This window comes from Chelonia mydas, chromosome 2, assembly GCF_015237465.2.
Source record: "Chelonia mydas isolate rCheMyd1 chromosome 2, rCheMyd1.pri.v2, whole genome shotgun sequence".
In the NCBI taxonomy this organism is placed as follows: domain Eukaryota; kingdom Metazoa; phylum Chordata; order Testudines; family Cheloniidae; genus Chelonia; species Chelonia mydas.
The window spans coordinates 119,861,149-119,878,773 of record NC_057850.1 but is presented as its reverse complement, the minus strand read 5'-3'; the positions used below and the strand labels follow the sequence as shown (position 1 = coordinate 119,878,773).

Genomic DNA, 17,625 nt, shown 5'->3' with positions numbered 1-17,625 from the left:
AATTTTATAATCCTCTCACCCATCAGTTTAGAAAGAATATTAATACTGGCAATGGCTGCTCCCAACCTCTTCTGCTGAGCCTGCTTTTCCAAGCTGTCCCAGCCTTTCAGCACCAAGTCATACCTGCTGAGAGGAGAGGGGACTCTTTGGTTCAGAGTAAAGAATGGAGAGAGGACAAAGTCAAGCACAGCACTGGAGTTAATCTACAACAGGGCAGATCCTGATTCAATGGAGCCGTGACAATTTACGCCACCCCAGGACTTGTCCAAAGATGTTCAACTCAAGAAAGAAAAGGAAAAAACCAAGAGACACAAATGATGCCAAACTGTCAGCATTAGAGATACACTAAAGTCAAACAATTCAAACCTGGATCTGACCTTACACCAAATTCAAGGTGGTCAGGCATGCAGCTTTGGTTCAAGCCCATCGAATATTTAGAATGTCAAAAAGTTTTAAAGTAACAGCCGTGTTAGTCTGTATTTTGCTGTATTACTGTATTTAGTCTGTATTACTATGCATCCGATGAAGTGAGCTGTAGCTCACGAAAGCTCATGCTCAAATAAACTGGTTAGTCTCTAAGGTGCCACAAGTACTCCTTTTCTTTTTAAAAAGTTTTAAAGCTCCTGTTGGTAATTCTCTCTTACTCAAATTCATGGAGTTAAAATGCTGAAGTACTGCTCTTAGCATGACATCATATGAGCATCATAAAAATACATGGCAAATTGATTTATGTGAGCTTAAACACCTGTTTCATTATTTTTATAAGTGTGTGCAGCTTGTTGAGTCAAAAAATGTTCAAGACATTCAGTTCTATGGGGCTCGATATTCTATGATATAATCTACATGTTTTACGTCAGTCATGGTCCTAAATTAAGCCAAAACTCCTCAGCCATACAGGACTAGTTAAAATGCAGGTTTTTAGTGTGATTATTCCATTTGTGGCCTAGCTAGTCTTTTCTAATGGTGGTGATTTTTTTTCCATCCACATCTCCTCATGCATCTCTATACTCTGAAACAACAATGCACAAAGAGAAAACCAGCTGTTATGTCGACTTGATGAGAATCAGAAATTTCCATTTCCCTTCCTCCCAATTCATTGTGGGGTTTATAATTGCTTTTGTTGACAACAAAAGCATCAGCAACTAAGTCAATCAGGGATTGAAATTTAGACAGAAGAACACCTCACAGCTTGTTCTGAAAGAAGCAAATGTGGCTCGTTTACAAAACAATGTGCGCTCCAATAAGTTGTTGGCGCTTCATTCAGCTGGAAACAAAGTACTCAGTCCATGGGATATGCACAACATTGGTAGGGTTATCACTTTTTTTTACTCAGGCCAATACCAAATAAAAGCACCCTGCCCCAATCTGTCTCACTCTCCAGCTAGACTCTCCAGCTAGGTCTATACTACACAGTTTAACACCCCTGAAAGATAAAGTTTTGTCGTTCAATTGCCAGTGTAGACATAGCCAGAGCCTATTTTAAACAAATCACACACAGCCATAAAGGTGGCATGTTTAACTAGGTTCCACTGTAGAACCAGGTATGTGAGGAAGGAAAGAAACTTTGGAAAAAAGGGTAGAGCACAAAATATTCTTTAGGTATAAGCCATTTTTACAGAGTTGATCTAAAGCTGTATGACAGGTTTCAGAGTAGCAGCCGCGTTAGTCTGTATTCGCAAAAAGAAAAGGAGTACTTGTGGCACCTTAGAGACTAACCAATTTATTGAGCATAAGCTTTTGGGAGCTACAGCTCACTTCATCGGATGCATAAAGTGGAAAATGCAATGAGGATGTTTTATACACACAGACCATGAAAAAAAAGAGTGGGGTGGGGGGAGAGAAAACCTTTTGAAGTGATAAACACCCATTTTTTCATGGTCTGTGTGTATAAAACATCCTCACTGCATTTTCCACTTTATGCATCCGATGAAGTGAGCTGTAGCTCACGAAAGCTTATGCTCAAATAAATTGGTTAGCCTCTAAGGTGCCACAAGTCGTCCTTTTCTTAAAGCTGTATGGTCATTTTTATCCATTGCTTGATCTCATAGAAAATCTCAGTAGAGATGGCCCTAAAATATGAAGCAATGGGTATCAAAACCCACAAAGATTTTGGCTTAAAGCAGCACGAAATTCAGATCAGGATTTGAGTTCAGGTTCCACACAAACCCCAAGGAGCATCTTCAAGGGACCTTCAAGGCCATCTCTGTTGACAGATTTTTCACATTATAGGCGAAGCTGGTAGAGCCACCTCCAGTTAAGGTTTCCCAACACTTCCATTTTCAGTTACTTATAAACTTTGTTAAATTTTTAACTGTTCAGGTTAAAATTTTCCATGCTGGCTGTCTGCCACAGGCTGAATTTTTGAGGAAAGTTGTACCCAAAGTGGTTCTTCCATTTCTGAGAATGTGCTTAGGGGAAAATAGGTCATTTTGTCCATGTCAAAAAAATTCTTACAATCCTTTTGTTCTGCAGTTGTAAAACCCCCTTTTCCAAATTCAGCCAGGAACATTGCAGCTAACATATGCTCACTTCTTGGAATTTTGCAGCTAAATTCTCCAAAGATTCCTTTTGTACTGGGTATGCACCATCCCCACAGAGCAACTCAGCATGTTCCATCCTGGGGCTGCAGTAACTGAGCAGGACTTTCCTAGTTGCTGCAGGTTACTGTGAAACCAGATGTTGGAACGCAGTAGGGAGATTCTCTTCGGTGCTCTTAATCCCCTCCTGCCAACCCCACGCAGCAAGAGAGGAAATCTACCTACCATATTGACATGCAGAGGGCTGGGAATTGTGATGGAGGACAGGGTGAGTAGGCGCTGGGATGGTGGTAAGAACAGGAATCAGTGGGGTGGAAACATGGGAAGGAGCAGAGGAGGTGGATAGGAATAGGGATGGAGCCATTGTTGAGAGTTTGGATTGTAACAGAGCACATGGAGGACAGAAGCAGAAGCGACTATAACCACTGAATATTCCCCTCCAGAGCCTGGAATGGAACCCAAGATTCTTGTGTGTGTCTCTCATCACCCACCTCTAGTGACTGCTCCACATACAGGATAACAACCTACTACTACCAGTTACTCCATTAGCTCATGTGGGAGAAGTCTGCTATGGATCTAAAGGTCTGAACCCTGCTGGTGGCCCAGATGGAATATTATTTTTTCCAGGGTGTTTTGGTTTGGTTTGGTTTTTTTTTTTTTTTTTTTTGGGGGGGGGGGGGGGCCAGTGGAGTTAAGAAATTATATTAAAAAACCCTATGTTAAAAGAATGCTAAGGTTGCACAGTCAAGCATTCAGAGGTTAGGAAATACCAGAATTAAGGTTTACTGTTCCACTTTAGTTCAGCCCCCTTGTGTGTATGCATTGTGATGCAGTCTTTAATTACTTGATCATAAACTGTTTTTTCCATAGGCTGAACCTGCTCTGGGGATGAATCAGGATTGTGCCGTAAAAGACAATGTTGACAATGTTCCTTGCAGAAGTTGAAAGTCATGGAGCGAATGCGGCAAGGAAATGCAGGAAAAGAAAGGGTGATCTCCTGGAATGTCACTCTAAGAATCAGATTCTGTCCCTGCCTTTGCCACAGAGTTTCTATGTCTTAAACAAAAATTTTCACAGGTGGTTACTAATTGTGTGTTCCTCATTTTCTGAGACCCGAGACACCTGGAGTCAGATTTGCCAAAATGCTGAATGCTCAGAGCAGCCATTGAAGTTGATTGGAGCTGTACTACAAAACATATGAAGTGCTATGTAATGCTAAGTACTCTAAAATGGTCAGGCTCTAGGCATCTTAAATTGGGTAACCAAAATTAGTGAACTCTTAACAAATTTAGCCTTAATCCCCAGCTGTAAAAATGGGGACAGTAATACCTCTTATTGTCACAGAGCTGTTATGATGAATTTATCAGTGTGTGTGAAGCACCATATACTATGGTGAATTCCCAAACAAAATCAACAAGGAGTCCGGTGGCACCCTAAACACTAACAGATTTATTTGGGCATAAGCTTTCGTGGGTAAAAAACCCACTTCTTCACCCACAAAAGCTTATGTTCAAATAAATCTGTTAGTCTTTAAGGTGCCACCGGTGCTCCTCGTTGTTTTTGTGGATACAGACTAACACGGCTACCCCCTGATACTTGAAAATCCAGAACAGTATTAATAATTTTATATTCAGGGCTAGGTGTGGATGATGTGGCATAAATAAGGTTTTGGGCCACACATTAAATGTAGAGGATAAAAATAAATGTTAAATAACTACCCATTCACTGAATGAGGCAGGAGTCCTGTGATAAAAAAAATGAATTGCCTTGTAACTTAAGATGGTGTCAGAATGCACAAAGCGGCTGAATTAAGATAGCACAGAGACCTTAATTCTGGCATTCCCTAACTTCTGAGTTCATGACTTTGTAACCTGAATCTTATGCTCAAATAAATTGGTTAGTCTCTAAGGTGCCACAAGTCCTCCTTTTCTTTTTGCGGATACAGCCTAACACGGCTGCTTGGTTTGGGGGGGGGGGGGGGAAGAAAACCTGGATTTGTGCTGGAAATGGCCCAACTTGATTATCATACACATTGTAAGGAGAGTGATCACTTTAGATAAACTATTACCAGCAGGACAGTGGGGTGGGAGGAGGTATTTTTTCATGCTTTGTGTGTATATAAAAAGATCTTCTACACTTTCCACAGTATGCATCCGATGAAGTGAGCTGTAGCTCACGAAAGCTTATGCTCAAATAAATTGGTTAGTCTCTAAGGTGCCACAAGTCCTCCTTTTCCTTTTGCGAATACAGACTAACACGGCTGTTACTCTGAACTCTGAAACCTGACATTTAAATATAATGTAATTACAAACTCAATTTCATCATTAATAATGTGTGGAATAACTAACACTGTGCTTCCAGGGTGATTGTCATTCACAACCATATGCTGTATGTATCATTCTTTTTCTTCCACTGGGATGCAGAAAGAGGTATTTTAATTATTCTTTAACTTTATTTTCATATACAGAAATGCTATTGTTTTTCTAATGAGTAAGCCAAGATTGATTAAAAAATCAATTATATTTAAATCGGTAATAGCAGATTGATATTCAAAAATCAGATTTTAAAATCAGAGTTTGCAGTTTTATAGCACCTGTAGAGGAGCATCTCAAATCACTTTACAACCAGGGGTAGGTGTCATTATCCGCCTTTTACAGAGATGGAAACTGAAACAAAGAGATCTGAGGTGTCTTGCCCAAGATTAGAGTGGGACCTCGTAGGGAGTAGAATCCAAATGCCCCACAGAGCAGCCCTATATTTAACCCACTGCGCCATGCTACCTCCCATATTTAGACTTGTTTAAATATAATTATTCCCTTTAACTAGCAATTTATAGTCATATGACATGGAAAATACAAGTACAAGCAAATGTAATGGGTGTGCACATTTATCTGAATAAAAATAATTTGTTATGCTGGTTTTTAAAAGTAAATTAAACAGTGGACGGAGGACTTCAGGCAAGCTGCCAATGTGGCCTCCAGAGCTGCAGCAGTTGGGTCATACGACTTCAAAAGGGAAAAGAAGCAACAGCAACAGCCTAACTCATTTTATTTGCAGCTGATCTGAGCTGGCAAAAGACACAGCATCTACTGGAATATTCACTGTATATTACTTTTTTTTTTTAAAGGATCAAATTTATCAGTCACTATTCAGAATATAATGTTTAAAAAAATCACTTAGATAATAAGGTAAAAATATTAGTTAATACAGTGGTTCTCAACCAGGGGTACATGTACCACTGGGGGTGTGCAGAGGTCTTCCAGGGAATATAACAACTCTTCTAGATATTTACCTAGTTTTACAATAGGCTACATAAAAAGCACTAGCAAAGTCAGTACAAACTAAAATTTCATATAGACAATGACTTGTTTATACTGTTCTCTATACTATACACTGAAATGTAAGTACAGTATTTAGATTCCAGTCAATTTATTTTATAATGATATGGTAAAAATGAGAAAGTAAGCAATGTTTCAGTAACAGTGTGCTGTGACACTTTTGTATCTTTATGTCTGATTTTTGTAAGCAAGGAGTTTTTAAGTGAGGTGTAACTTGCAGTACACAAGACAAATCAGACTCCTGAAAGGAATACAGTGGTCTGAAAGGTTGAGAGCCACTGATCTAACAGGTGTAGTCAGCAATTGTTGCACGCTATACAAGCTCTTTTGCCCTAGCAAGGTAAACTTAATTCCCATCAGCCTCATCATCTGAGAGCAGAGCTTGCAGCTCCTGGGGTTACTGAATAAATCATCATCTTGCTTTCAGCCAGTGGGATCCTGTTGAACGTTCCAAGCACTCGAACCTTGCCATTGTTTTATGATTTAGTCATTTTTTAAGTTCAATTGTGGAGAAGTAACTTGATCAGAGCACTGCAGTGTTTGCTGTTTTGGTATCAGACTCACACAGCTTTGTGTAGAATGTACTGTGCAGAGCAATATGGTATTAATAGCGCTACATTTATTTATAATGATAACAAGAACATCGAGTTACAATAACAAAGAATTAAAAACAGCAAGAGTTTTGGAAGGGATAGAATAAATCTGATTTCAAGGCATACGCCAGTCTCTAATAGATTAGGGTTAGGAAGGAGCTTTCCCTGTGGGCAGGTTATCCCATGCCTGCCTACTTCAGGATTTCTTTCACCTTCCTCTGATGCATCTGGTACGAGCCACTGTCAGGGAAATAACTACATAGAACATTGGTCTGGTCCACTGTGGCAATTCCTGTGTTCCTATGTATAATATAAATACACTAGATGAGAGTATCCATGGTATTAGTACACAATAAAGAAGTGAAATAAACTAGTAGTTTTCCCACCTCCCACAGGGTACCATACACTTCCCAAATCCCCTACACGCATACATGTGTGACCCACTGGTCAACGTGTCCCTCTCTGTGCCCAATCCACAGAAGATGTGAGTCGCTTCCAGCTTGACAGCCTAACTCTTTAGGTCAAGCTGAAGAAACTCATACTCTAGCTGTGGAGGACCCCAGTTCAATCCCTGGGGTCAAGGTGGCATCTATCAAATAAGTAGGAGCTCTCAGCAGTATGAATCCTAGATGAGCTCCACTTATGTGACAGCTGCTATCTTGACACAGATGATTGAACCAGAGACATCCAAATCTCAAAGTCTGAGTTTAAAGCTGTAGCTGGGGCTGTAACAAACATATTTTCTGTGAATTGGAGTACAGACAGAGGATCATAATACACCCTAACCCATGGGTTCCACATACACCCCAGGTTTGCCTCCAGAGTCCCAGCACACTTACATCCTACTCCTAGGTCTGAAAGAATCCCTCACTTTCAGCTTAGCCTAACGCCAGGTGTACACTTGAAAAGGTTTACCAGCATATCTACCAATATAACTATATTGGCAAGCCCTCCCAGTGGGCACAGCTTACCCCAGGGGAAAAGTACTTTTGTCAGTATATCTTATACCAGTCCCCCAAACAAAGTAAGCCATACCAGCAAAAGCACATTTATGGCAGTATTACTGTGTCTACCCTAGGGCTTTTGTCAATATATAAACATCACCCTAAAATAAACAAACACACAAACAAACCACCACCCTGACATTGCCATACCAGCAAAGGTTTCTAGTGTAGACTTGGTCTAAGATAATGCTGTGGGAAGAAGGGGGTGGGTGGGAGGAACCATGTTCTCCCACATTTCCAACTTTGAGAGAACATTTGGAGCTTAATCCCATCTTCCCAGAACATCCCAGATTGCCATTGAAATCAGAGGCCAACATCTGTAAAACATCCATGTGGCCAAAGCACCTGATGCACACATGGATTGGCACACACCAACACCCTTGCACAAATCCAACCCCAACTTATACATGCACTTTTTCACAAACACTTTTCCTTGTGCATCCAAAATACCAAGGCCTAAATTGGGAAAGTCGGTTCTGGACTGAGATGGTTTGCCTGCCACCTTTCACAAAAATGTTAGGAAATTGAACTCAATTTAAACCATAATTTAGATAGAATTTGGGGATCAGATTGGCCGATGAAGATTCCATGTCCTGTAATTATCTTCCAGTTAGCGATCTCTGTAACAGTCTCTTCCCTGATAAGGTCTCTTCACCATATAACATGCTTTTCAAATTAATTTTATACCTCTTATGATTTCTTCTCGGCTATTTTAATGACCCTGGGGTAGCTAGTAGGAAGGGACAAATTACAAATTCATTAACATCTGTACAGTACTTTGAAGAGCAAAAAGGCCAGGTCAGGAGCTAAGTATTATTACTCAGCTTTAACTATGAAAGCTGCTATTGCGTCTCTATAATACATTTTTGTATCGTCAGTTCCTCAGAAGTTTTAGGCAGGGAGCTGATCTTATCCCAGAAACTTTCTCTTCCTTTTTCCCCCTGCTGTTCTCTAGGGAGGCTTTATGAAGCCACTTCTGTTCTATGCCATGCCTGCTCTCTGTTAACTTCACTCAAAGAAACTCTAGTGAGACAGGACTCAATTCCTCACAAAACATTCAGGGCTTGGCTACACTTGCGAGTTACAGTGCAATAAAGGAGCTCCGGGCGCCCTAGCTCACTCCCCGTCCACACTGGCAAGGCACATAGAGCGCTCTGACTCTGTGGCTACAGCACTGATGGTACTCCACCTCGGCGAGTGGAATAACGTTTGCTGCGCCACCGCTGGAGCACCACAGGACCAGTTTGGACACCCTGGTCTCTTAGTACGCTCTGATCGGCCTCCAGAAGTGTCCCACAGTGCCTGTTCTAGCCACTCTGGTCATCACTTGGAACTCTATTGCCCTTCCCTCAGGTGACCAACCATCAAACCCGCCCTTTAAATTCTCTGGGAATTTTGAAAATCCCCTTCCTGTTTGCTCAGCCAGGCGTGGAGGGCTCTTAGCGAATCTTTCCAGGTGATCAGGCCTCCACGCGCCAGGCGATCCCGAGTCTGGAGCAATGGGGAGGAGCTGGACCTCATCAGTGTTTCGGGGGAGGAAGCTGTCCAGTCCCAGCTGTGCTCCAGCCACAGGAATTACAGTATCTTTGGGCAGATATCAAGGGCCGTGCTAGGAAGGGGCCACAACCGGGTTGCACTACAGTGCAGGGTTAAAGTGAAGGAGCTGCAGAATGCCTACCGCAAAGCCCACGAGGCAAACAGCCGCTCTGGTGCTGCCCCCGCCACTGCCATTTCTACAAAGAGCTGGACGTGATACTTGGGGCGACCCCACCTCCCTGCCGAGTACCACCATGGACACCTCAGAGGCCAGTGCAACAAGGCAGGAGGAGGAGGAGGAGAAGGAGCAGCAGCAAAGCGGGAGCGAGGGTGCTCACCCCAGAATCGCTTGATGCATGCAGCCAGGAGCTGTTCTCAAGCCAGGAGGAAGGTAGCCAGTCGCGGGAGCCAGTGCTTGGGGAAGGACAAACACCAGAGGAGGTGCCCAGTAAGCGGCTTTTATTTTGGGAAGGAAGTTATTCCGTGTGGGCTCTTGGGGCGAGGAGGTTATGGCTGCATGCATGCCTAGATGCAGAATAGGGTATTGATGTGCTCTCTCACATCACAGTAATTGGCCTCAGTGATCTCTTCAAAGGTCTCAGCCAGAACTTGGGCAATGCACTTGCGCAGATTTTTCAGGAGAGCCACTGTTGTCCCCATCCCAGTAAGGCTAACTTGTCCACGCCACTGTGCCGTGAGGGGCAAGGGGACTATTGCTACACACACGGAAGCTGCATATGGGCCAGGGCAGAAGCCGCATTTCAGTAGAAGACCCTCCCTTGATTCCCTGGTCACCCTCAGCAGCGAGATATCTTCCAGGATGAACTCCTGTGGAAAATGTGGGGACAGTGTTCAGTATAGGGGCCCCCTGCAGCTGTTGGCTCTCCCCAAGGCACAGAAACCCAGAGGACAGTACAGCCATAAAACAATCAGTCACGCTTGACCCTGTGCTTACTCACCATTTTGGGGCTCCCGTGCATTATGTGCGCTCGCTTTGGAACAGGCAAATTATACTATTGTGTAGACCGTGCTTGCCTTTGAATATGGCGGAATCATTGCTCTGTCTGGTGTGAACAATGCTGCCTCTGTTAAGTGTTGCATTTTGCCTTTACAGATGCAACCTTGAGATCTCAGCCGTCCATGTTATCAACAGCCGAGAGGCTACAAAGAATCGGGAAGAGACCATGTAGAAGCAAAGAGGGCATGCTGCATGAAGTGATGCAGCACTCCCTTAATGAAAATCAAAAAGTGCAGGAGTGGCGGGACAGTGAAAGGAGGGTCCGCCAGCAGAATGCGGATCGCCAGCACCAAAGCACAGAGCAGCTGATAAGCATCATGAAGCACCAAGCGGACTTGATCCAGGCGCTCATAGCCATGCAGGTGGAGCACTACTGTGCCGGCCGCCCCGCAGCCCTTGTCCCAAAACTCTTTCCCTTGTGCCACCATGCCACCTCCAAACCACTTTCCCCAACATCTGGGTTCTTACCGCCACCAGCTGCCTCCAACACCTGTAGCTTCACCACACAGCCCTGAAAACTACGACCCTTATCCACTGCACTCAACCCCCATCACCATGCAGTATAGCCATCCTGAAGTGCTGCACACATTGCACAGCACTCCAGACAGGACATACGCAAATCTGTGACTGTACCGTTCTCCACCCCACCCACCCCCTTGTCCTTTGTGTTTCCCAAGCAGTTGTGTTGTGTTTTTTTTCAATAAATTGATTTTTTTGGCTTTGAAAACATTCTTTATTATTGCATAACGTAAAAGAAACCTTAGCCCAGGAAAGCAACAGGCACTGCAAGTCAGTATATCATACATAGCAAACACAGATTCCTACCACACTTCACTCCCGTGCAGGGCACCACACCAGACATTACTGTTGGCTTTCAGACTCAAATTGCTCCCTCAAGGCATCCCTAATCCTTGCAGCCCTGCACTGGGCCCCTCTAATAGCCCTGCTCTCTGGCTGTTCAAATTCAGACTCCAGGTGTTGAACCTCCGAGTTCCATGCCTGAGTGAATATTTCACCTTTCCCTTCACAAATGTTATGGAGGGTACAGCACGCGGATATAATTGCGGGGATGCTGTTATCGGCCAGGTCCAACTTCCCATGCAGAGAGCACCAGCGACCCTTTAAACGGCCAAAAGCACACTCCACAGTCATTCTGCACCAGCTCACCCTGTTGTTGAACTGCTCCTTGCTGCTGTCAAGGCTCCCTGTGTAGAGTTTCATGAGCCACAACATCCAAGGATCACAATGGGCATTTCAACTTCCCCTACCGTGATCTTCTGGTCTGGGAAAAAAGTCCCAGCTTGCAGCTTCCTGAACAGGCCAGTGTTCCGAAAGATGCGTGTGTCATGCACCTTTCTGGGCCAGCCTGCGTTAAGGTCAATGAAACGTCCATGGTGATCCACAAGTGCCTGAAGAACCATAGAGAAATAGCCCTTCCAATTAACGTACTCGGAGGCTAGGTGGGCTGGTGCCAGAATTGGAATATGCGTCCCATCTATCGCCCCTCCGCAGTTAGGGAAACCCATTTGTGCAAAGCCAGCCATAATGTCATGCACATTACCCGGAGTCATGGTTCTTCTGAGCAGGATGCGATTAATGGCCCTGCAAACTTGCATCAACACAATTCCAACGGTCAACTTCCCCACTCCAAACTGGTTAGCGACCAATCGGTAGCTGTCTGGAGTTGCCAGCTTCCAGATTGCAATAGCCACCCACTCCTCCACCATCAGGGCAGCTCTCAATCTCGTGTCCTTGCGCCGCAGGGGGGGGACGAGCTCATCACACAGTCCCATGAAAGTGGCTTTTCTCATCCGAAAGTTCTGCAGCCACTGCTCATCATCCCAGATTTGCATGACGATGTGATCCCACCACTCAGTGCTTGTTTCCTGAGCCCAAAAACAGCGTTCCACAATGGTGAGCATGTCCGTGCATGCCACAAGCAAACTTGAGTCGTTTGCATTACTCGAGTCGATATCATCGTCGGAGCCCTCACTGTCACTTTGGATCTTAAGGAATAACTCAACTGCCAAAAGTGACGCACTGGCGAGACTCGTCAGCATACTCCTCAGCACTTCGGGCTCCATTCCCACAGACTGAAAGGGAAGACAGACCGCGCAGTACAAAGACTGTTGAAAGATGGCGCCAAATGTGGATGGAAGCAAAGGGAATGCTGGGATGCGAATCGATGCATCACGGGGCGTTGGGACAGGACCCAGAATGCCCTGCACTCCCCGCCCCCTTCCCACAAGCCACAGCGCCAGAATGGGAAGAGGTGCTGTGTGGGATAGCTGCCCACAATGCACCGCTCCCAATGCCACTGCAAGTGCTGCAAATGTGGCCACGCCAGTGCGCTGTCAGCTGTCAGTGTGGACAGACTGCAGTGCTTTCCCTGCTGCACTCTACGAAGGCAGGTTTAACTCACAGCACTCTACATCTGCAAGTGTAGCCATGCCCTCGGTGTGGAACCTTCCTCGGATCTATATCTTCTACGGCTCTTTTGGTATTGTTTAGATCTGACCCCCAACCTGCATACCTAACCCACTGATGGAGTTTTCACCCCATAGAACTCTCAGTGCTTGCTCTCAGTTCTGGTGCAGTGAGTGGGTGCCTTGGAAACCATGGCTGGCAATCAGAGTCACAAGCATTTTTTTTTTTTAAATCACCTGTTTAAAATGTTAGATCCTGGATAATCAACTTAAGAAGATGAAAGCTGAGAAGGTTTTTAATGCTGTTTTCTTTGACAGAAGATTGTGCAACACAGTCACATCCGTTTCAAAGGCTTCCACTCCCCTCCTCACAGAGCTGAGCAGCAGAACAGCGATTTGTATAGAAAATGGCATCAGCAAAGAAGGCAGGCAACTCTTGATAGGCTCAAAAACAGCTGTGGAATTTCTGTAGAGGATCTATATACTGTGGAGGGGGAAAGGTCCAGGCTCAGATCTAGTCTGCAACCCACACGATAGCAGCAGCTAGAGGTAGAATCTTAAAAACAGTACAGAATTTGAGTTGTGCTGGGATCCCATGTTTTTGAAAATACTCCTCATGTTCTGCCAAAAGCAAAATCAAAGGGCCCTACTCTGCAACCCTTACTCAAGTTGGCTGCTAAATAAATGGTTTTGTTTGCTTGTTTTAAATAAGTGTCAGTTATCCCGGTGTCACAGATGGAGGGCCCGGTCCTGAAAGCATTCTCTATTACTATTTAATGTTTATATTACAATAGTGCCAGAAACCCTAATCAGTATCAAGGCCCTATTCTGCTAAGCACTGTACTAGTATAGAAATAGATACAGCCCATGCCCAAAGACTTGCAGTCTGTGGTCTTGACCCTGAAAATACATGAGCACAAGATCAATTTTACACAATTTTGTATCTCCCTACCTTCAGTGGGACTATTCACCTGGGTAAAGTCTTAAATGTGCTTAAATGTCTAGTAGATTGGGACTTATGAAAGACCCTGCTGAAACGCCATGCAGAATTACCAGTAGCAGTCCTACATGAAGAGCACTTCCAGGAGCAGGCCTGGGGGAACTGAGATGCAGAGAAGCTAGCAATGTTGAACACACAAGTGAATCAGTGTCAGAGCCAGAATTAGAACACCGAAGTCCATGCCTCCCAGCTCCAGACTCAGCTGGCTAAGCCTTGGATTCTCTTATGATGAGCAGCCTGTTCTATGTTATTACATGATCCATATAATTTACACACACAATGCACAGATTGAAATAATATTTATTATCCTTCATGGCATCAGGATACCTAATCTGGACATTCCAAAGCACTGGCTGATGCTTCCAGGGAAACTATTTGATGTGCAAACCATACTTTTGTCTGGTGTGGCTGAAACAACTTTTCCCGTACAAAATAACGGCCCCCATTTTTCTTGCCAGCTGTACCAAGTGTCACCTTTAAAAACTGATGGATGTTACAGGTGAAGCACTGAACTCTTCATTGAGTTCTTTACTTTTATTGTAAATGAAGGTATGTGTGTGTGGGGCGGAGGGCATTTTCCACAGATCTATGCCCTGACAATGTTGTGAATGGCAACAATACAAAACGGTTATAACTCTGCAGTCCTCAACAGTGGTTCCTTTTATATTTACCTTCTCATTCAAGTTAGCAAAACCATAATTACAATGCTAAGGACAGCATTTTCAAGAGCAGGAGAGGGAAAAAAATGTTGTCATTGTCCCATGAGTTATATATTATTTCAGTCTCAACAGGCACTTCAGAAAGGCCTATGACCTCAACCTGGACATACAGGTTGACAGAAAGACCTGTGCATATATTGAGTCTGAAGGTTACAAATATTTTTAAATGGCTTTCAGACAACCCCAACACTTGAGCAAATGTCAGTCAGAACAGAATTACTGTGCTTGTTTGAAGAGGAGCAAAACAGAACATGGACCGTATTTCTGAAAGGGAGAAGAAGAGATTTACTGAGAGAACAAGGAGCTGATGATGAATTTCAGCATTTTATAGTTGAATTAAGGGGTCTTATCAAAAGCCTGCTTTCTTTGTTCTCTTTCTTTTGCCACACACACAACTAATAGCTCCCCCAAGAACAACTTATTGCATACAAATCTTTCGCTGTGTTTTAAGCAAAACCACAATTTAATTTTTTAAAAGGCAAATAGTGAATTACTTCCAAGAAAAGTCATGCCAACAAATAGCATAGCTGAAACAAAGCACTTTGGTGCTAGTCTTTGGTAACATTTGTAGATCATATTTTTGGCAATGCTGCCTTTCCAAAGAGGCAATTTCTAATTCGACAAGAACAAAGCCAAATTCTGTCACCATTAACATATTTAACCATTTATTCTTTTATTATTGTCCGTTACAAAATAATGCTTGAAACCCATCAAAACGTTTTAATAGGAATGATGGGTTTGAGTTACTGAATATTTTCTCCCCTAACTGGCATTATGAGAAAAATAAAGGAAAAAAGAGATCAGTCTCTAAAGTCATCTGGATTTTTTGCTCAGCAAACCTCACTTAAACAACGTTGATGCAACCACAGACATCACCCAGACAGAGTTCAATACAATCTCCACGCATTGCACTACTCCACAGACATGAGCATTGACAGTTACCGATAGCGAGCGTATTTTTGGTGTATTACCTGAATCTCTCATTGCGTCTCCTTTCTCCCTTTCTGCAGGATGATATCAAGTGGAAAATGTTCAATGGTTTGCAGGCAGGAGGCGACAACCAGGAAGCACAGTTGTGACAGAGCTTTGTTCTGCCTGCAGTGAATTACACGCAGCAAGGGTTAGACAGCAGCAAATTCTGAAATCAAAGCATCCTTTTAGCCTGGATCTAGAACTATGTTTCAGGGGTGCAAGGAGGCGGGGTGTGACATGCTTCCAGATTCATTCAGACTAGAAATAAAAATAAATGAAAAAAAAAATCGATTCCCTGTCTCCAAGTTCCCCTTTTTTGAAAGCAGCCTCCCCTTTAGCAACTCCCTCAGTGCCGAAAAGGGAAACAAACACCCTGTGGCTATTACATGTGGGAGTTGTTGGGTATAGGAGACAGTTACACAGATAACACATGCACGCACACACCAACGGATCAGCTGGCATTTCAGACATCGCTTTACCATCCCTACCACTGTCCCTCCCCTCTTTTAACAGGCTAAGCCCCTTTTTAAAGCCTCACCCTTCCCGAACGCAGGAAACATGCAAAGCCTACCCCCTCCCCCCAAATTGCAGGGCTTGTCTCCCCCCTAAGCTCCGGCTCCTTGCCTTGCCCTTCCAGCGATCATTTCACCCCTGCCAAGCAGAATCGGCCAGATGAGAAGCCCTAACCCTCTGTCTCTTCTCCTCCTGGAGGCCCCTCCTCGGGAGAAAGGGCTGGAGATAGAAAGCCCAGCTGGCTGGAGATAGCAACCCCTCGGCGAAGAAACTATTTCTTTAGGCAAGGCCCGGGGGGCAGGAAGGAAATGCAGCCCCCCGTGCCGCTAGAGACAAGGGGGAAGGTGGTGGGCGGAGGGGCTGGCTTCAGCCAGGGCTCAAGGAGGCATCTGAGGACACCACCGACTCAGCCAGATGGCTGTCACCCCACGCCAGAGCCGGCACTCCCCCGCCCCATCACCCCCATACCCCGACACACCAGCAGCCCGACCTCGTTCCGCCCGCTGCTGAGCGGGGCGAGAGATTCCCCGCACCCTCCTCTGCAACTCCGCTTGCCAACACACACACACACACACACACACACACACGCTGCAGCCGAAAACCAGAACCTGCCCTGCCCGTGAGTCACGGGGGGTCCCCTCGGAAACCACTGGCCGGCGGCTGCTGGGGAAGGCTCCCTCGCACACACCGGCAGGAAGAAGACGGGGGTGCAAGAAGCACACTGACCTGCTTTTGTTTTATTTCGGGCTGCTCGCCCGGCGACAGAAGCCGCGTCTGCCCCCTCTGCGCCCCTGCCCGCGCCTCTGGCGGTGCCCCGCGCTGCCGGGCCAGCCCCGGGCACCCTGCTGGCGGCGCGCTGGACTCGCAGACGGCCGGGAGCAGCGCTCACCAGGCTGGGGAGGGAAGGGCAGGGGAGCGGCTCTTTGCTTTTGAAACACACTTGGGCTCGCACGCCCGATCGCAGCCTCCTCCCCACACAGGGAGCGAGCCCCCCTTCCCGCTCCCTCCTCAGTCTCACAGCGGGCACCAACCCGCAGCGGGAGCCCTCCCGGCCTTACCCCACCAGAGGCGGGCACGGCGGGGGCCGAGGAGACTCCGCCCCTAGGGCCCGCCCCCTTCTTTCCCCCCCTGCCCTGCCCCGGCAGCCTGTGGTTGGCAGCAGCGATCCCCCCCCCCTCCCCCCGCCAGGGGTGGCGGGGGAGCGGTCAGGTGTGGCAGCCCCACGGGCGAGAAATTATAATGATCGCCCTGTGAGCCATTCCTGCCGGGCGATGCCATAATAAAATCCTAGCGTGCTGAGGAGCAATCAAAAGCAAATCACCCATCTCCTAAGACAGGCTTTTATTTTCCCTGGCAGGCAAGTGTGTCTTAAGATCCAAAAGGTACCAGCAGCCTCAGGCGGGCTTGTTTGGCCAGTTGCCGCTGCAGGTTGTGTTTTCCTGCTGTGTGTATGTGGGGGGGGGGGGGGGGACGGAGCAGCAGCAGCGAGGGAGCCCCGGCCTGGGCAACGGGGTATGTGGGGTGGGGAGCCCGGGCTGGTACTTCTGTCTCCTCTCTCCAAAGCGCTTTGCAGGCCAGGGAGAACTTACCCAGGCTACGGTAAAAGTACAGTACCCTTCAGCACTGCTGCTCTCAAACAACCCCCTGCCTAAAAGCCTGGGGGGAAGAGTCATACAAAGGGAATCCTGGTCCCCACTGTGCAGACGAGAAACAGAGGGGTTAAGAGGCCTGCTTCTGGTCACACAGCAACTGTGTGGCCGAAATAGAAAGAGAACGCAGGGGTTCTTTCTCTGAGTTTGCTTCTCTGGGCAATGCTGCTAGGCAAAGTGCAGGGGAGGAGAATAGAGCGGCCAGAAGGGCTACTATTTATAGGGGCTATTTATAACTTTTTCGCTTGGGGAACTGTAATAACCTGAGGTTTTAAGATATATTTTTATTGCTTTTTAATAGGGAAAGGATGATGGCACTT

General features: G+C 45.7%; 1 protein-coding gene across 3 annotated transcripts in view; it reads right to left on the bottom strand.

The window, feature by feature from the left end:
- Positions 1 to 16,742, bottom strand: part of RNF152 (ring finger protein 152) — a 70,727-nt gene extending 53,985 nt beyond the window's left edge. Inside the window, exons 1-2 of one of the 3 annotated variants that reach the window (XR_006288739.1) lie at positions 16,383 to 16,742; positions 15,143 to 15,266 (exon numbers count right to left, since the gene is read on the bottom strand). The gene's annotated coding sequence lies outside the window, so the exon portion shown is untranslated. Of the gene's footprint in view, positions 1 to 15,142; positions 15,310 to 15,830; positions 16,089 to 16,382 lie in introns of those variants that run through there. The other 2 variants (XR_006288740.1, XM_037893289.2) reach the window with 2 other exon arrangements.
- Between the last annotated feature and the right edge of the window lie 883 nt (positions 16,743 to 17,625).